The sequence below is a fragment of the Pleurodeles waltl genome, chromosome 12 (genome assembly GCF_031143425.1).
Source record: "Pleurodeles waltl isolate 20211129_DDA chromosome 12, aPleWal1.hap1.20221129, whole genome shotgun sequence".
Taxonomy (NCBI): Eukaryota; Metazoa; Chordata; class Amphibia; order Caudata; family Salamandridae; genus Pleurodeles; species Pleurodeles waltl.
Window position 1 is genome coordinate 483,156,372 of NC_090451.1, and position 19,063 is coordinate 483,175,434.

The window sequence follows — 19,063 nt, forward strand, 5'->3', positions numbered from 1 at the left end:
TGTAGGAAGCAATACAAGCTTTTTAGTGAGATGACTTCAGATAACTCAAAAAATCATTCATCTGGCTGCAAAACCTTAACAAAATTTCAGGTTGAGGATACCAGTTAACTCCTTTTCTAGTAGCAGATTGGAATTTTTCAATTGTCCTTAAATATTTGCAGGAGGTCCCTTGTAAACATTAGGAACTGCCAATATGGCACGGGTCTCTGAAAAATTATCGTTTTTGATGGAAATAACCTCAGTTAGAAGACTGGGAATATCAGGTTCTTTATTGAATAATTATCCTTACTTAAACGTCCTTCTAGATCGACTGGTCCTAAGACCGCACCCAAACTTTACACCAAAAGTACAGAAGAAGCTTCATCTGACCCAGGAAAAAATCTTGGTTATCACAACTGAGAACTAGCAGGATTCTAAACCATAATCTTTAAATATAAAAGGGGTAATACAGATATACATTCTAGGAAAGAAAGACTTTAGGGAAATAAATTGCTTGTTTATTTCCCATGGGATGGTTAACAGAGGAAATAAAGTAATGGGGCATCATTAAGCAGATGGGTGAAGAAAGCTGTTTCCCAAACCAATGTGTCAGCAGGTTCAGAAAGGTACCTCCACAAGAAATATGTAGAGCAGGTACTTGGTCTACACCAAATACTTTTGTATCCTCATCATCATTATTATTTGGGAAATTATGAATGTGCTATTTTTTTACTTCTGGTGTACTTAAAGCAGCCATCAACTAAATGTTTGCAAACAATCTTGAAAGATTATTAGATATTTGGCAAATAACTATTGTGAGAAAATACAAGGGGGTAATGATTTTACTACTTACCATTAAAGTTCCCTGACGCGAGTTAAGGTTTTAAACCTTTAAGCAATTTGAAGCAAATAGTAAGCCACTGCCAGGTCCCCCAGATGAAGGAGAGGCTTTGGCTTTTCCAATAAGAGAAACACCAGGTGGAGGGTATGTCTGTGTACTTTGGAGTAAATGCGATCTTGCAGCATTTATGAATAATTTTGCAAAACTGAGAGAAAATCCTTTGCAGTGGTATATACAGGCTGACAGATTTGTAAACTTTTCAAAGGTGTTATGGAAATATTTGAATACTTTCTTTGAAATTGTAGGGCTAAGTGATTTGTGGGCTTAGTGTAAAATTGCCCTGCAATTGCTGTGCACAGAACCTCAGAGAGATGTACATATTAATGCACAATCTCCTGAAGTATGATTAGGTGATTACCTTTCTGAAAGGAAAGGTTACTGCAAAGGATACTGATTGGACAAAAATAAAAAGAACATCACAAGTGCCAAAATAGTTGGTGCATGACTATTATGAGTGATTGCTGCAGGTGTTTGAACAACACAGTGGATAGGAACTTCCCAACAAGAGCGATTTTGGGTTACTTGTACCATATTTTGTTCCTGGGGTAAAACCAGAGATCAGTATGTTCATACCATAGAGTGTGATCTGCTGCCAGACAAAACACTTAGATTTGATCCTGCAAAATATTGTAGTGATGAACAGGAAATGAAGCATAGGAAACTTAAAGAGAAATATATGTTTACACAGATAAAATTGGCACAGAAAGCATTTCTGGATCAGTTGTTTGCAGGGAATTCTGGTGCAATGCAAGGTGCTGGGTCTCAAGCTGGTATTCAGGTTGTTCAAGGACACATGACTGTTGCACAGGATGGAGGAGGAAGAGTTCCAGTTGATCTGAATTCTGGTTTAGATGTTGCAATGCAGATGAAAATGATCCCTTGTCATTTTTGTAAAAAAAGTGGGAATTGAAGGAGGCAGTGTAAGCTGAATCATAATAGAATGAGTGGTGAGGTCAGATGCAAGGCGGAAATCAACTGCAAGTGCAGACACAGGTTCCAATGATGAAGCTCCCACAAGTGTTGATTGTCTCACAAAATATGGGAAACCCTAGTTTACTGTGAATCAGATGCCAAGAACAAATCCAAACCCATTCTGGATTCAGAATCAGAACCATTTCAACAGTTCCCTATGTTGAAAAGTGAGAGTTTTGGCTTTGATTATTTGCAATGACGGTGCCTGAGGGAACAGGGCGAAGATTGCTTCCTTGGTGCAGTCTTAGAGGAAGACTGGAGGCTCATTTGTAGAAGATAAAGTTAATGGCCACCAAGTGTCATTTCTGAATGACACTGCACCCACCTGTTCCACTGTTAGAACAGCAGAAGTCACAGACTTACCGCTCTGTGGAAAGAAGATCCAAGCTGTAGGAGTTACAAATTAACAGATAAAAAACCCAACTTCAGAAGAGGTATCTGTAAAAATGGGTTCATTTGAAGAAAGGCACATTTGTAGTGTGTTATTTGAGTCCTGTAAATCTGCTAGGAAGAGATTTGCTGTGCAAGTTAACTTGCTCAATTTATTGTACACCGGATGGTATTGAGTTTCAAACTCATGATGAAAATGTTGAATTTAAAATGGCCCGACAAGAAGCAGCTGTTGGACTGTATTCAGTGAGGACAGTAGAAGAGTTACTCCCTGATTATAAGAAACTGTGTACCCAGAAGTATGATAATTCACAGGGAAGGATATTGGACTAACGAAACATGTAGAACCAGTCTAAATTACAGTGAAGTCCAATGCAGTTTTTCCAAGAACACCACCATACAATTTGACCTCAGTGACAGTGGCAGGAACAACACCAATAGCTGAAGACATGTTGAGGAAAGAAATTCTGAGAGAAGTTGTTGGGAGTCATTGCAACTCTCTGATCATGGGCTTACAGAATCCTAATGGCAAATATTGGATTGTTCAAGATCTGCAAAAAATTGATTGGCCACGGAATTGTTGTCCATGTTGTCCCATGGTAAGAAATCAACCCACCATCCTTTTTTCGAATTCTGTGCACTGCAGAATGGTTTACCATTGTGGACTTGTACAAGGCCTACTTCTCTGTCCCACTGCATGAGGACAGCCAGTTCTTGTTCTCATTTGTATTCAGAGAGAGAGAGTTTTGCCATGGCGCCAAGAACCGCAAGGGTATACTGAGAGTCCTTCAATATTTAATCAGAACCTGAAGAAAAATCTTGACTCTCTATAGATTCCTTGTATTTTACATCTTGTGCAATACTTCGAAGACCTACATGTGGCATTGAGAAAATGAGAAGCTTGCAGACTAGATACTATTGCTTTGTTAAATTACCTAGCTAAGAATGGACAAAGTGTCTCTAAGTAAACTTCAATACTGTCAAAAGGAAGTCCAATACTTGGGCTATATCATTTAGAAATGAACAGGAAAGGTATCACACGAAAGAATAGAGACCATCCTCAAGATGCATCCACCCAGAACACATACAGAAGTCAGAAGGTTCCTGGGAATGGCTGGCTACTGTAGACAGTGGATACCAAATGTTTTCCTAGTTGGTAAGCCTTTACGGAGGTTGACACACATAGATGTGCCTGATCCAGTTCTATGGGATGAGTGCTTGAATGCTCTCCTAGAGCCAGAAGTTTCGGTCATGCACCGGCATTAGGAATGCCTGCTTACAATAGGATGTTCACAATGTTTTGTAGAGAGAGGGAGGGATGCATTCTCTTTGTACTGACTCAGATGAATGGAGATTCTCGAAGACCTGTGACTTATTATTTGATTACCTTTGTCCCTGTAGCCGCAGGACTATCTGGATGCCTTAAAGCAGTCACTGCAGAGGGTGTTAGTATCGAGAGATGTGAAAACGTAGTGATGAGACATTGTTTAACTGTTATTTTCCCTTATTCTATAGACATTAGACATCTTGCTCACTCAAATGAAAACACAGCAGACTTACAAAGTATGAGCAACAAATTCCTGCTGTTAATAATGTGGTTCTAAAAAGATGTCAGACATTGAAACCATCAACTTTGTTGCCCCTTCCTGAAAATAAAATTGATGTTGGGGAGGCCAACTGTGATTGTCTAGATGTCACAGATGTATGCACAAAGGCAAGGCCAGATATAAAAGATGGACCTCTGATTCAGCCTGATTATGTCATCTTTGTCCATGGCTGATATCTGAGAAGCAATGAAAGTACATTGAGGGCAGCTTATGCTGTCTGTACAATTCAAGAGTTTGTGGAAGCTTCATGGCTTCAAGGTGTTACCGCTGCACAAGTTGCAGAACTGCTTGCCCTTACAAGAGCTTGCAGTCTATCAGCCCAAGTGAGAGTGGCTATATAAACAGATAGTCAACATGGCTTTTGTTTGGTCCATAATTTTCGACAGTTATGGTCACAAAGAGGTTCCATGACCTCATCTGGTACACCCATTCAAAATGGGGAAAATGCAATAAAATTGCTTGAATCATTGCAAATGCCTACAGAGGTTGTAGCGGTTAAATGTGCAGGTCACAGAAGTGGCAATAAATATGTCACAGTTGGAAACAGATTTGCAAATTAGGTTGTACAGTATAGTGCACTTGTGGCCTGCCTTTTTAACAGGGATTATACAAATGCATATGAAGAGGACATTGCATGTTTGATGTTGTTGCCAGTAACTGATACATGGGAATAGTGCAAGAGATTGAAGGAAGATGTTTCAGATGCAGAACAGCAGGGCTGGATCCGAGTAGGATCTGGTAAAAATGCAAATTACATTTGGATTTCAGCAGGTGTGAGACCACTGTTGCCAGACAGTTTATGGTTTCTCATAACACAACATTTCCATGGGCCAGCACATCTAGGAAGAGATGATTATTCAGACAGAATTGGTTTAACCCCAGATTAGGATGCTCCCAGAAGAATTGTGCCATTGATGTGATGGGAAAAGAACACCAGTTACATTTATCCGTGTAGGAAGATCAGGTGGTCCCTTTAACAGGATGCAAAACAGACGTCATCAATTTCTGTTTCTATTGGGCTGAGATGTGTCTTAGAAATAGTGTGTATTTTCTCTTGATGGGTTGAAGCCTACCCAACACAGAGACATGACAGTCTCACTGTAGCGAAACTGCTGTTGCAAGAGTAAATACTAAGAATCGGATTACCAGTTTACTTGGAGTCAGACTGTGGGACTCATTTTAACAATGAAGTCCTAAGGATTCTGTGTGTACCTTTACAAGTAGAGCAGAAATCATATTGTAGTTATCTCCCAGAAGAATCTGGGATAGTTGAACATCTGACTAGAACCATAAAATCCCAATTGGCGAATGTCAGTGTATCCACTTCACTGAAATGGCCTGATGCTTTGCCTTTGGTGTTGTTTAGTCTTCAAAAGACACCTGTCAGGAAGACAGGATTATCACTGCATGAGATCCTAATGAGGCATGCAATGAGACTGTCAGGTGTACTTGCAAATACACTTGTGAATTTTACAGATTACATTATATTCATTTATTGCAAGGGATTGGCTGATGTGGTGTGTTCTGTTTCTCAACAGGTTGAAGCTGTCACTGTAAACCCGCATCAAGAGCAGTGTCACAATCTTAGTCCTGGTGATTGGTCCTGATAAGCAAATGTGAAAGTCTTGTTGGAACCGAGATAGAAAGACCCCTTTCAGATGATTCTCTTCATGAATACTGCTGTTAAGTGGTTAAGTGTGCTGAGATACCAACTAAGTAGCATGCATCACACACTCAGAGTTAGAAATTCTTATGGAGAAATTGTGTTCTTTGAGCCAGAATCAACAGCACTGCTGCCAGCTGTATAAACTCAAGAAGCGATACAGCAAGAGACACAACAGCAGGAAAGACAAAGGGGTGAAGCACCAAAGACAATCACGTCCATCAAAGTTCCTGTGATTTCACAAAGTGTCATTGAAGTTTCTGGTAAAGAAGAAGAAGAATAAACAAGAGATCTATCTCAGATGACAGTTGAGACATCACTAGAACAAGGAAAAGATCCATGGGAAGAGACAAGGGCAGAATCGCTTATAATGCTGAATGGCCACAAAATTATGGTCAGAGGAATTTGTCAGTTGAACATAAACCTTCAACAATTGATGAAGAGACAGAATCAAGCTGTATAGGTGACACAGAAGAATAAGATCAAGAGGCACGAAGGAGAACAAAAAGAGCTAGAGCATCTTGCTGGAGTTAATCTGCAGCTGCACTTATTAGGGAATCAAGTGTTAAGCACACCAATATCGGATTAGAATGATTTGAGATCAGACCTGTTTGAACCTCCATCACATCACACTAAAAACAGCATTGGAAAAAGCTGCTGAAAGAGTTTTCTGAAAGTAAGAAAGATTTTGAAATAGATTTTGAAATGAAAAGTGCAAAAGACTGAATTAAAGAATGAAAATAAAGACTGAGAAGTTGGTAAATAGAAAGGAATTAAGAAGATTTCCCTAGGCCCAAGGCTGCAGTAGAAGTGTAAGTAAGAAGACAGATTAGGGTTAAGGATAACTATACGAAGATTGCTCTCAATAAAGCTTGAAGAAATAACTGTAAAAGAAAAGATGAAAACTCGAGAAGCTGCTTAGTGCAAAACATCTGAGAATGGAGTATTGATGTTACTTGTTGCAATATTTACAGCCCAAGAACTGCGCTTAGATAGCCTAGGGCAGAAGGAACTATGCAGAGTGGGTGGTGACCTGTATTAGGCCTCATGAGATGGGTGTACACATGTGATGATCAGTCAGTGTACGTACTGTCTTTTTACTGTAGGGAATCTCCATTAAATGTCCATGTCAGTGTGCTTACTGTCTTTTCACTGTAGGGACACTGGATTAAATGTCAATGGGAAAGGATACCTAGGGCACAACTCCAGTCTCCTAGGGTCTACAGAGACCAGAATCACACCAATGTACACCACAACCTGTATGAAAAGAATAATGTAATAGATTACAAATGCATAGTTGTTTAACTTATGGGTCATCCAGGAATGTCATCCATCTCTGACTCAGCTCAGGATTAGGGCCAATTGCTGCTCAGTCCAGCGCCTCATGAGGGCCTTGCATCAATCAGCCAGCTGTTACCCCATGCCAGGAAATGGGCGGAGAGGCCCTGGAAGGAATGTCAGGGAGGAGGGGCTGAGACTTTTAGAGCACATGTGGCAGGAAACTTCTGGACAGCGCCATTTTAAGATATGCCAGAAGACAGTGCCAGAAGGAGGAGGAAGGAGGAAGGAAGTGGTATGGCACATCTGGATTAGCCAGAGGTCCAGACCTGCTGGACAATCCCGCCCCCACTTAAATGTTCTTCCACAGGGGAGTGCTCTCTCTGGGCTGTGCTTCACTGCAGGGCACTGGGGCTGAAGATGGGTGTTACGGACAGCTGGAAAGAAGAACTCCCATACTGTCCACTGGGGCAGGGACTCTACCCCTGAGTGACTTCAGACCCAGAGAGGCGTATGGCAGGGCCAGGTAAGCTGGCCCCCTAATCCCCCTGAGGACCAGTTGGGCGAAGACTGGGCTGGCACAAGAACAGCGCGCTGCCCTGAAGAAAAAGAAGGCCTCTCCAAATAAAAGGCTGGCGCAGGGAGTCAGTGGAACTGGCTCCCTAACACTGTGGGAACCTTTTAGGCCAGGAGGCCTAATGAAAGTTCTCCTGGAGGCAAGTAACCACCACCAGGAGCAGAATGACACTAAGATCGTCCAAAACGGCCTTTGGGGGGGGTGAGATATGAGGAGAAGGTGGTCTGCAACCTTTAACCTTTTACTGATCGAGCTACGATGTGTGCGGGGGTCCACTGTGGCTCCAGACTGTGCCCCCAGGGTTTTGACAGGGCCCAGGGGGGTGTTCCCAAGAAGAAGAGCAGCCTGGGGAGTGCCATCACACTCCCCCTCTTACAGAAGGAGGGGCCCGGAGCCCCGTGGAGACTGGCCTACAGGAGAAGGAAGGGGGAGTGCCAGCATGCACCCCTCCTCGTTGCACTGATGAAGGGGCCCTTGAGTTCATCCCGGGGCCCCATCCAGCTGAAGCAATGTCGGAGAGCACTGTTGCGCTCCCTGTGAAAATAAGGGCAGGGCCGCCATCCCAAAGCAAAGCCGGGAAGTGCTGTAGCACTCCCCATGAAAGATGGGGCCCCAGACCCCATCACAGAGCCCCATAAGGAAGGGAAGCCTAGGGACGCCGTCATGTCCCTGTGAAGACGGCTGCTGGCTATGGGAGGGGTCGGCTGCTGAAGATGAAACCAGGGAGCGCCATCACGCTACCTGTGAAAATACCCCAGAGGGGCCCCAAACCCTATCCCGGGGCCCTGCACCAAAGACGAAGTCGGGGGTGCTGTCCAACGCCCTGTGAAGATGCCAAGAGGGCCCCGGACCCCATCCTGGGGCCCCATGAAGATGAGAAGGGCGGGGAGCACTGTTGTGCTCACTGTGAAAGTAAGGAGGGACCCCAGACCGCATCCCGGGGCTCCGACAGTGGTGAGGATGAGGGGGGCAGCCACACTTCCCCAAAGTGGCTTACCCGGCAGACCCCCAATGGAAGGCCGGCTCCCGTGGCAGCAATTGGAGGTACTGGCTGTGCGTGGAGATTGCGGGAGTGACCAGGTGTAGGATCCCCACACTGTTCCCCAACAAGGAGGAACAGCATGGGGGTGTCTGGGTGGGACCAGACACCCCGAACAAGGAGGAACGCAGCACAAGACTGCACAAAGCAACTGCAGAATTGAAGTATTGTGTCTCTTCCTGGCACAGCAGAGAGCTTCTCATCCAATATTCATCTCACCCCACAATGCTCTGCAAGTCACAGCGTATTTCCCAACTCTGTTTTCTTCTTGTGGTGGCCCCAGGAAAATGGGGTACCATCAACAGAGTGTCCATGGACAGGGGGAGCTGCAGGAGCAGCGCTGCTTCCCCCACGCAAAGTTTTGTGTCTCCACCCTAGGTTAAGTGGGACAAGAGAATTATAACCCTCCAAGGGTTCAATGTATTCATCAAGCCTTTCCTGCTAGAATTGTTGTTCCTGACTGGTGGGTCTGCACCCTGTAGGGGATAAAGGCTGTGCTTTCAAATGTTGTTTTACTATTAGTTGAAATGATTGCATGTCAGGCTAAAGGTATTCTGGGATTGTGTGGTCCCAGTATGGAGACCCATAGTATGGCTTGTGAAATGCACCAAACACCCCGAACAAAGAGGAATGTGGTGCAAGGCCGTGCAAAGCAACTCCAGAATGAAAACATTGCAGCTCTCCCTGGCACAGCGGGAGAGCGGCTCATCAAATTTACATCTCGCTCCACAGTGCCCCGAGAGGCACAGTGTTTTCCTCAGCTGGTTTCTGCTTATGGTGGCACAGGAAGATGGGGTCACCAAAAAAAGAGTGCCCATGGACGGGGGAAGCTGCAGGATCAGCGCATCCTCCCTATTCAATGTTTTGTGTTCCCACCCTAAGTTGGGTGGGACAAGAGAATTAGAACTCTCCAAGGGTTCAATGTATTCATCAAGTCTTTCCTGCTAGAACTTTTGTTCCTGACTGGTGGGCCTGCACTTTCTAGGGGAGAAATGCTGTGCTTGCAAGTGTTGTTACAGCACTATTTGAAATGATAGCATTTCAGGCTAAAGGTATTCTGGGATTGTGCGGTCAACGTATGAAGACCCATAATATGGTTTGTGATAGATCGTATGACAAAGCACCCTCCAGGGGTGCAGGATGGTGTTACACAATGTTTATAAAGAGTAATCTGAAAGTAATACTAATGGCACAAAGTATTCCAACATGCATATACAGGTTCTTGTTCATGCTTATATGAGTATTAAGAATGACAGCCACCTCTTATTAAAGTAGACATACGTTATCGCAAAATGTAGGAGCTCTCACTTCAACTTACAGTCAAATATTGCATTGGCACACAAGTAAATGTTTTGCCATGTGGGTTGTTGGGTTATAGTTCCCCTCAGGGGGAGACCAGAATGATTACACAATGTCACACAAAAGTAATTCCATCAACTTGTGTATATTTGTAAATTGTTGCATAGTATTGATTAGTGTGTATGTAATAAATGAACTTTTATGTTATCAAAAGCACAGACCAGACAATCCTTTATTGAGTGTTATTATTGTGTGGTCATGACTAGCCCACACAACCTCCCTTGAGTAAGCCTTGGACTGCTCTGCAACGCTACCCTATGAGAATCAAACACTACAATGGAGTGATTGGTACCCAGTGGTAGTTGAGTGCGGACCCACTACTTGTGCAGGCCACACAACTAATGACCCACCTTCCAAAAATGAGTAGTTCTACTTTGATTAATTATTGAACTATTGGGCTGGTATTTGATGCTGAAGCTTTATGCTCTCAAAATCAGAGCTCTTTATAGGCTTCTTAGACTGACAACTTGTATAGGGATTCTTTCCCCTTATGAAACACATCTTATGCATTTATTATGATTTATTGATTACCTATTTCTGATTATTGACAAAACTAATGACTGATACTGATGAAATGATGAACTGATACAATGATTACAATAAAGATGAAATACTATAGGAATTGATTAATTAAACCCTTTAACTCATACCAAACTCTCATTATTGACTGACTATCGACTTGAGATAGTGATTACAATTTAATGTGATGTACAGTTCCTGGTAAGCTCAGCCAGCGACAAAGATCCATCACCCCATGGAAGAAACGAAAGGGGATTTGCTCTGTACTGAACGGTAAACCTTTCTCATGAACTGATAACTTATCTGCACGCCCTCAGGTGCTCCTTGTCCCAGCAACATCCCACCATCCCTCCCAAAATGCCACTGACAATATATTTTAGCTTGGTAACAGGCAGAAAGCCATCATGGAGAGAGGCATTATTTATAATAAAGTATCGAAAAAACTGGAACAAGGAGCACATGTGAGGGAGTAATGTCTTTTTGCAAGAAATATCTCCAGCATTGCAAAATATTTCTACATATTGTAAATCTAGTGATTGGAAATACCAATAAGCAGAGAACTGAGAAAATAAATTATGTCAGTTTGGTGAAGAGGTGGAGCTGCCTAGAATATACCTCTTATGTACTGACAACACATACTGATTAGGACGGTGCAAGCAAGTCGCTCAGCTGGCAGGTTACACCAAAGAAAAGGGAACTCCCATATAAAAGCTATCATAGATGGCCATGATAGCATTTTACATTCTGAAGATAACATCAACATGGTATTTTATGACGACTACTTGAAATTGTACATGAACAGAGACCAGTGTACCCCCTACTATACAACAAAGTATTTAGGGGAGATGACACCACACCATAGCTGGCACCTGAAAATAGGTGGGAGTTGGAGGAGTCAATCACTGACCCGAATGTGAGAGGAACCCTAATGGACACCTGGTATGGATGGGCTCTCAATGGAGTTTTATTGTGCATGTATGCAGCAACTAGGCTCAAAGTTAGCACTTCTTTATGAAGCAGTTTTTGAAGCCAGACCCCTAACACCTTCCACCAATGATATTTTAATTGTATCCCTGTCTTACACAGGGAGGGATCACCAGGAGATGGCCTCGTATGGCATCTCTCCATACTGAAAATTGACTATAAAATTCTAGCATGGTGCTAAATAAGAGTTTTTTCCAATGGTTGCTAGAGTTTGTCCATGAAGCCTAAAACTGATGTATTCCAGTTTGAAGCTCCCGTCTAAATATCAGAAGGCAGTTTCATGTGCTGGAGTAGTAGCCTTCCCTGCTGCCTCACTCTTTCTTTAAGTTTCTTTGATCCAGAAAATACTTTTGACATACTGAATTGCCAATGCCTATTACAGGTGCTCAAAATATTAGACAATGGAGGCATCCTTACATTTATCATGCCTTTATATACTAGACCAACATCGAGGGTATACTGGGATGCAGAAAGTTGCTTGCTGCCATCCTTGTTAGCCCTTGTGAGGCCAGCTGTCTTGTCTGGGGTGGGGGTCAAGGTGCACTGAGTTACATCACTGTCGGATGTTGCTGCACTAATTCCCTCAAGTGGCTAGGGAAACACAGCAGTCTCTGCAGATAGGAATACTTAAGCTCTTTCATTATCCTAAAAGCGATGTAACTGGCACTATATTTCTAGATCTCGTGGTGTTACCAGTCAGAAAGGACATAACATCAAGAAAATCCCCAATAACTCCCTGCTTGACTAATGCAACAGCAAAGTAAGTAATTATATGGACCGCTACAGAAAGTCAGGCATTAAAAGGGGAGAAAAAAGTGGTCATGGGAAGCATCTTATTGTGTGTGAGGGTTTTAGTGGGTCTGTGAGTGGGTGTGTGAGAGTCTGAGTGGGTCTGTGAATGGGCGCATGAGTGTCTGAGTGGGGCTGTGAGTGGGTTCATGAGGGTCTAAGTAGGCCTGTGAGTGGGTGCGTAAGGGTCAGAGTGGGTGTGTGAGTGGGAGAAAGAGATTGAAAGAAAATGAAAGAATGTGAAGGAGAGAGAGTTTTTAGGCTTTGACGAATGATATAGTTAGAATTAGATATTTCTGGACAAATTGAAAAGAATAATGTATTTGTCAACTAAAAAGAGTGAGATCACCTTTCAGTATAAACCCTAAACTTTTGAACTTTAAAAAAAATCAAAGGAGAGAAATGATCATGACCCCACCTGGAGTAGAACCCTCAACTGTCAGTGTGAGGATCTGAGAACTTTGCCATTAGGCCATTGGTGACTCCTTGTTGTGCTTTGTCCAGAGATAACTATGACATTTAGCCCACACACTTTGAAAGGAAAGAGACATGAACTTGCCATTACTAGGAAGGTTTAACAGTCTAAATGCAGGTAAATGAACAGACCCACTGCCTTGAGATACTAGGCTTTGAACCATCAACCGACTGAGTGACAGTCCAGGAGCTTTGCCAGTGGGTAAGAAGAGACTCTGTTCCGCTTTGCATCAAAACCGAACTATAATATTCGAACCACACTTCTTGCTAGTCTAACTCTTCAGGGAGGTTGACAGGACCACGGGGAGAGCCCTTGCGGACCTAACCGGCTCCCCACATCCTGCAGAAGCCGGCACTGCTCCCAGTAACAGGGAGCTGCTTTAAAAAGCAACTCCCTGCTTTTGGGAGAAATGTTTTCATCTGTCTTCCCTGCACGCCTATTTGCATGCAGGAAAGTCACATGAAAACTCTGATTCCTGACAGCGGGAGCTGTATGACAACTCCCGCTATCAGGAACTGGACTTTGATTGCTTTTACTTGGTGGGGCTGTCAACTCTCATCAAGCAAAAGCAAACAGCTATGTCAGGGGGTGGGCACCCCGCAACATAGCAGAAGCCAGCGCCATCAGTGGCTCTTCAAGAGAGGGCCATACAGCCCCCCTCCAACTCTACATTTAGCCCAGGGAGGTGGTGGTCCCTGGGGCTTGGTGTGGTGGGGCAGAGGGGAGGGGGGTTTGCGCGGCTCCCCCGCATAATATTTCTGTAAAGCCACGGGGAGGTGGTGGTCCCAGGGGCCAAGGAGGGGCCAAGCAGCCTCCCTCCCTCTGGGAGCCCAGCAACAGAGCTAAGGGGTCAGGTTGTCCCTACCCTGGCCCCTTTTGTTTTATTTTATATTTTTTTCCTGGACTCAGCTGCAGCCAAGTCCAAAGATGGCTGCCAACACTTCCTGGTTTGAAGTGTTGGCAGTCAATCAGAGCTCTGCATTTCCCTGCACAAGTTCATCTTTTTTCGAGAAGTTGACGTGATCAGAGATATACAAATGTATTTCCACTTTAATATCACAAAGACTACTGAATGGATTTACAAACGGCATTTCTATGGAAACATGGTCCTAACTATAACTACCTAGTGGTGACCACCACGGGGTAATATAAATATATATATACAGGGAGTGCAGAATTATTAGGCAAGTTGTATTTTTGAGGATTAATTTTATTATTGAACAACAACCATGTTCTCAATGAACCCAAAAAACACATTAATATCAAAGCTGAATATTTTTGGAAGTAGTTTTTAGTTTATTTTTAGTTTTAGCTATGTTAGGGGGATATCTGTGTGTGCAGGTGACTATTACTGTGCATAATTATTAGGCAACTTAACAAAAAACAAATATATACCCATTTCAATTATTTATTATTACCAGTGAAACCAATATAACATCTCAACATTCACAAATATACATTTCTGACATTCAAAAACAAAACAAAAACAAATCAGTGACCAATATAGCCACCTTTCTTTGCAAGGACACTCAAAAGCCTGCCATCCATGGATTCTGTCAGTGTTTTGATCTGTTCACCATCAACATTGCGTGCAGCAGCAACCACAGCCTCCCAGACACTGTTCAGAGAGGTGTACTGTTTTCCCTCCTTGTAAATCTCACATTTGATGATGGACCACAGGTTCTCAATGGGGTTCAGATCAGGTGAACAAGGAGGCCATGTCATTAGATTTCCTTCTTTTATACCCTTTCTTGCCAGCCACGCTGTGGAGTACTTGGACGCGTGTGATGGAGCATTGTCCTGCATGAAAATCATGTTTTTCTTGAAGGATGCAGACTTCGTCCTGTACCACTGCTTGAAGAAGGTGTCTTCCAGGAACTGGCAGTAGGACTGGGAGTTGAGCTTGACTCCATCCTCAACCCGAAAAGGCCCCACAAGCTCATCTTTGATGATACCAGCCCAAACCAGTACTCCACCTCCACCTTGCTGGCGTCTGAGTCGGACTGGAGCTCTCTGCCCTTTACCAATCCAGCCACGGGCCCATCCATCTGGCCCATCAAGACTCACTCTCATTTCATCAGTCCATAAAACCTTAAAAAAATCAGTCTTGAGATATTTCTTGGCCCAGTCTTGACGTTTCAGCTTGTGTGTCTTGTTCAGTGGTGGTCGTCTTTCAGCCTTTCTTACCTTGGCCATGTCTCTGAGTATTGCACACCTTGTGCTTTTGGGCACTCCAGTGATGTTGCAGCTATGAAATATGGCCAAACTGGTGGCAAGTGGCATCGTGGCAGCTGCACGCTTGACTTTTCTCAGTTCATGGGCAGTTATTTTGCGCCTTGGTTTTTCCACACGCTTCTTGCCACCCTGTTGACTATTTTGAATGAAACGCTTGATTGTTCGATGATCACGCTTCAGAAGCTTTGCAATTTTAAGAGTGCTGCATCCCTCTGCAAGATATCTCACTATTTTTGACTTTTCTGAGCCTGTCAAGTCCTTCTTTTGACCCATTTTGCCAAAGGAAAGGAAGTTGCCTAATAATTATGCACACCTGATATAGGGTGTTGATGTCATTAGACCACACCCCTTCTCATTACAGAGATGCACATCACCTAATATGCTTAATTGGTAGTAGGCTTTCGAGCCTATACAGCTTGGAGTAAGACAACATGCATAAAGAGGATGATGTGGTCAAAATACTCATTTGCCTAATAATTCTGCACACCTGATATAGGGTGTTGATGTCATTAGACCACACCCCTTCTCATTACAGAGATGCACATCACCTAATATGCTTAATTGGTAGTAGGCTTTCGAGCCTATACAGCTTGGAGTAAGACAACATGCATAAAGAGGATGATGTGGTCAAAATACTCATTTGCCTAATAATTCTGCACTCCCTGTATCTATATATATATATATATATATATATATATATATATATATATATATATATATGGATATACATACATTCTCTCAATCTGAAAGTCGGTAAATCAATGGAATGTGCTAGTAGGAGGACTGCTTATTTGCTGAGCAAACAATATCCAGGATCGCACAGTAAGGCACTATTTGCACAGTATTGTCATTGTGATTTTCAGATGTAATTTTCTTTACTCAACTAAAAGACCTGCTTGTCCAGCATCTTTGCTAATTGGAGAGGGTCTCACAATTCTTGTTCCCACTACAAAGATGGCGCACAGGAGGAGGCTGAGGATAGCAGGGGCATCTAATGAAAAGGCACACTGGTGCAGAGCCGAGCGCGTGTTTTTTGCGTTGGAGAAATCTATAGAAAATACACATAACTCTAAATTTCTCCTAATTAATGCATGAAATTCAGCCAGCACAGGTCGAAAAGGTGAGCAGGAATTTCAGTGCCTGCAATCTAAAGTTCATGCATTTATTGAGAGAATTTTCGAGTTATAAATTTCAACTTTATACACCTCAAAGGTAATTAATAAATAAATAAATAAATAGGTAGGTGTGTGGGTCTGCGCGAAGCCAGCAGAGCTCTACGTTAGACGCCCCTCCCCAGTAAATTGATCTGTTCCAAAAATAAAACAGTAGTGCCATCCTAACATGATGGGCACGATGCGCACGCTGGTGCAGATGATGCACTACCGTATCTACTTTTAAAAGTACTTTACTTTATTGTGCTCGAAAACACATACAATGCTTCATATTTTTATGATAATGTCCTCTGAGTACTACACGCCTAATCCGATATTTTATGCAGGATCTCCACGTGTACTTCCAAAAAATATGTACAGCAATTGTAAAGGTTTATGAACTTTTCTATGAAAGAGGTAATGCTAAAGGACAAGACTATTTAATAAGTGCATTAGTGACAGGCTTTTTTGCTTGGCAAAAGGAACAATAAGTACCTGCTGTGATTCTAACACTACTCAGAGAGACAACAACCTAAATATTCAAAAGGCTAAAGGTTGGCGGTAATTACCCATTGAATATCCTTGATTACAGGGGAGAAACAAAAACGAAAGTGAATGTTTGAGTGCAGCCCCTGCTTGGTTTCTGCATAGCAAACACAAATCCACAACTGGGTACACATGTTGAACTTAAGGTGTCACCCTTAGTAAACAAAAAAGTGGTGGGTGAACTACTAGAATTACTGTCAATTATTGGTAATTATTAATAGCCTCGTTACAGTTCATTATTTTTTGCTAATGTACACTTCAAACAGGGACCAAAAGTATGCAATCAATTTTAGTCCTGATCTATTAGGAGGACACAGTCTTGCCTAAACTGCCTGGAAACTCCAGAGTATTTTGGACTTGTGGGATCTTATTAGGTAAGGGCAGCTCCAATCCAAGGGCAAAGAACACAATTACCACAGAACCCACGTCTTCTTATGTCTGTCATACTCTGGGTCTCACACTGAGAAATCCTAAATGTTATGGATGAGACACTTCAATAAATCTCAGCCACTGGTAATAACTCGGCACAATGTGCCAGTCCATCATTTCCTTGCCCATTGTGCCACTTCAGATAGAGACCAGGCCTGTGCATGTCAATATTGCTCCTACTCCAAAAGGAACAGTGCAGCTACAACTGACTAGCCGTAACCCGGTTGACAGGAACAAATCGGGTCTGAAGTCCTGTTTTGGGTGGAAACTCCCATTTTTACTTAAATCCTGGATTACAAGTTCGGAGTAAAACGATATAGGTGTTTGCCTTCCTGATTTGTGGCAGGTAAAATCTAATTGCAGGAGCAAATTGTGCAAAATTCCAGTTTGCTGTCCCCATGGCAGTTGAACTCATGCAAAATGTGCACATAGTTTCCCATTCCAGTGTGTCAAAGTCTGAGGGGGTTCCTAACTGTGCACCATCATTGGAGTGTCGTTCTGACATTCAAGTATATTTCTCTACATGTTGCATATAGAAGGATAAACTTCTTCTCCATCTGAAAAATGTAAAGGTTCAAAGTTCTAAAAATGTTTTTGATTTAACGAAAATGTACAGATGTGAATAAAAGGATCTTCACAGAAATAAAAACAAATTAACAATCTGATATTCATTTTGTCCTACCATAAACAGTCAGTCCATTTTTTAATACTGTAGCAAAATTGCAACTGCATTGTGCATCTCCCTTCTATGAGTTTTATGTTTTTGTAAGTAATCTAACTGTGGGTGAATGGCTGCTTTGCAAATGTATGCCATATGCTATAATTCAGGGCTTGATTTAGAATTTGGCAGTAGGGTTATTACTCCATCACAAACATGATGGATATCCCATTCCCTACATATCATGTTCCATAGGCTATAATAGAATTGTAATATGTTAGATGGGATATCCGTCACGTTTGTGATGAAGTAACCCCCTCCACCAAACTCTAAATCAGGCCCTTAATCTTTCCCACCAAATGACTCCATGGCCCTCATTACGAGTATTGTGGAATTGGTTGCAAGGATTATTGGAGGGATTGGGGGAAGGGTCTCAGATTTCGCCTAGTCACAGATGATTACATTCTTTTTCTACAATGGAATGGAAAACCACTAACATTTCCTGTCTGCTTGACAGCATGTGAGGGATTGTAGCTGGGGGCCAGGACATACTGCTCTAAGTTTCATGCAGGTGCTGGGCTTTTTTGTTGACCCAAAAGCCTCTGGTTTTGCAATAGTACAAACAGGTGTGGTGTTGTGGTGTTCCGCCCTCAGATTATTGGGTCAGGAGGTTGAAAATCTGGTAATTTGTGAGCCTGGAGAGGTTTGGAGATGTGGAATTTCACTCAGGGTGAATACCACAACACATAATGGGGACCTAACTGTCTAGTTACTTTGGTTTCATGAGTGAAAAGCCCTGCTAGACAGCTGTAAAGACCTCAGACCTCCATAGGTCATTGTCCTTCCCAACGCGATCCCTTTTGTTGTTTTAAAAAGACTTTGGGATTTGATAATCTCCTAACAGCCCTCACAAGTTAGTGATAAATGCAAACCCACAATCTTCTTCTTTCAACCAAAGATCTCTTAGCTGTTACATCACAATATTGAAGTTTTCATTGTGCTAATAGTGGCTGTCTTTAAGATCACTTGAATGAATGAGAAAAAAATCGCAACAGCATGCCTTCCTTTTCATCACAACAAATTGTGTGCATTAGGTTATCTAGAGGGTCTTTTAGTTTATTGAAACAGAACATCTCACTGTTTAAATTCATGAAACATAGATCATTTTAGCAATCAAAATGTGTTTCACAACCTTGTCTTAACAGGGCTTAGCAAATGTGGTTACAACATATCTGCATATGTTCATAAAATATTCTTAATGTGATCAAAATTCAAAATTGAATGTTGAAAAATATCCCTGATGTCTGACTTCAGATTATATCAAGGGGGGCTTATTATGCCTTAAAATGAACAACATCTACTGTATCTTGCGGCCAACCACAATGTAGACAGCAACTTTTTGACTAAATACAAGTATGTGACATGAGTATAAATGTGGCCTCTTCTTCCCTTCTCCTGGAGCCACTTGCCGAAAACAAAATCATAGAGATCTCTAATTGCCTTTGTTGCTTT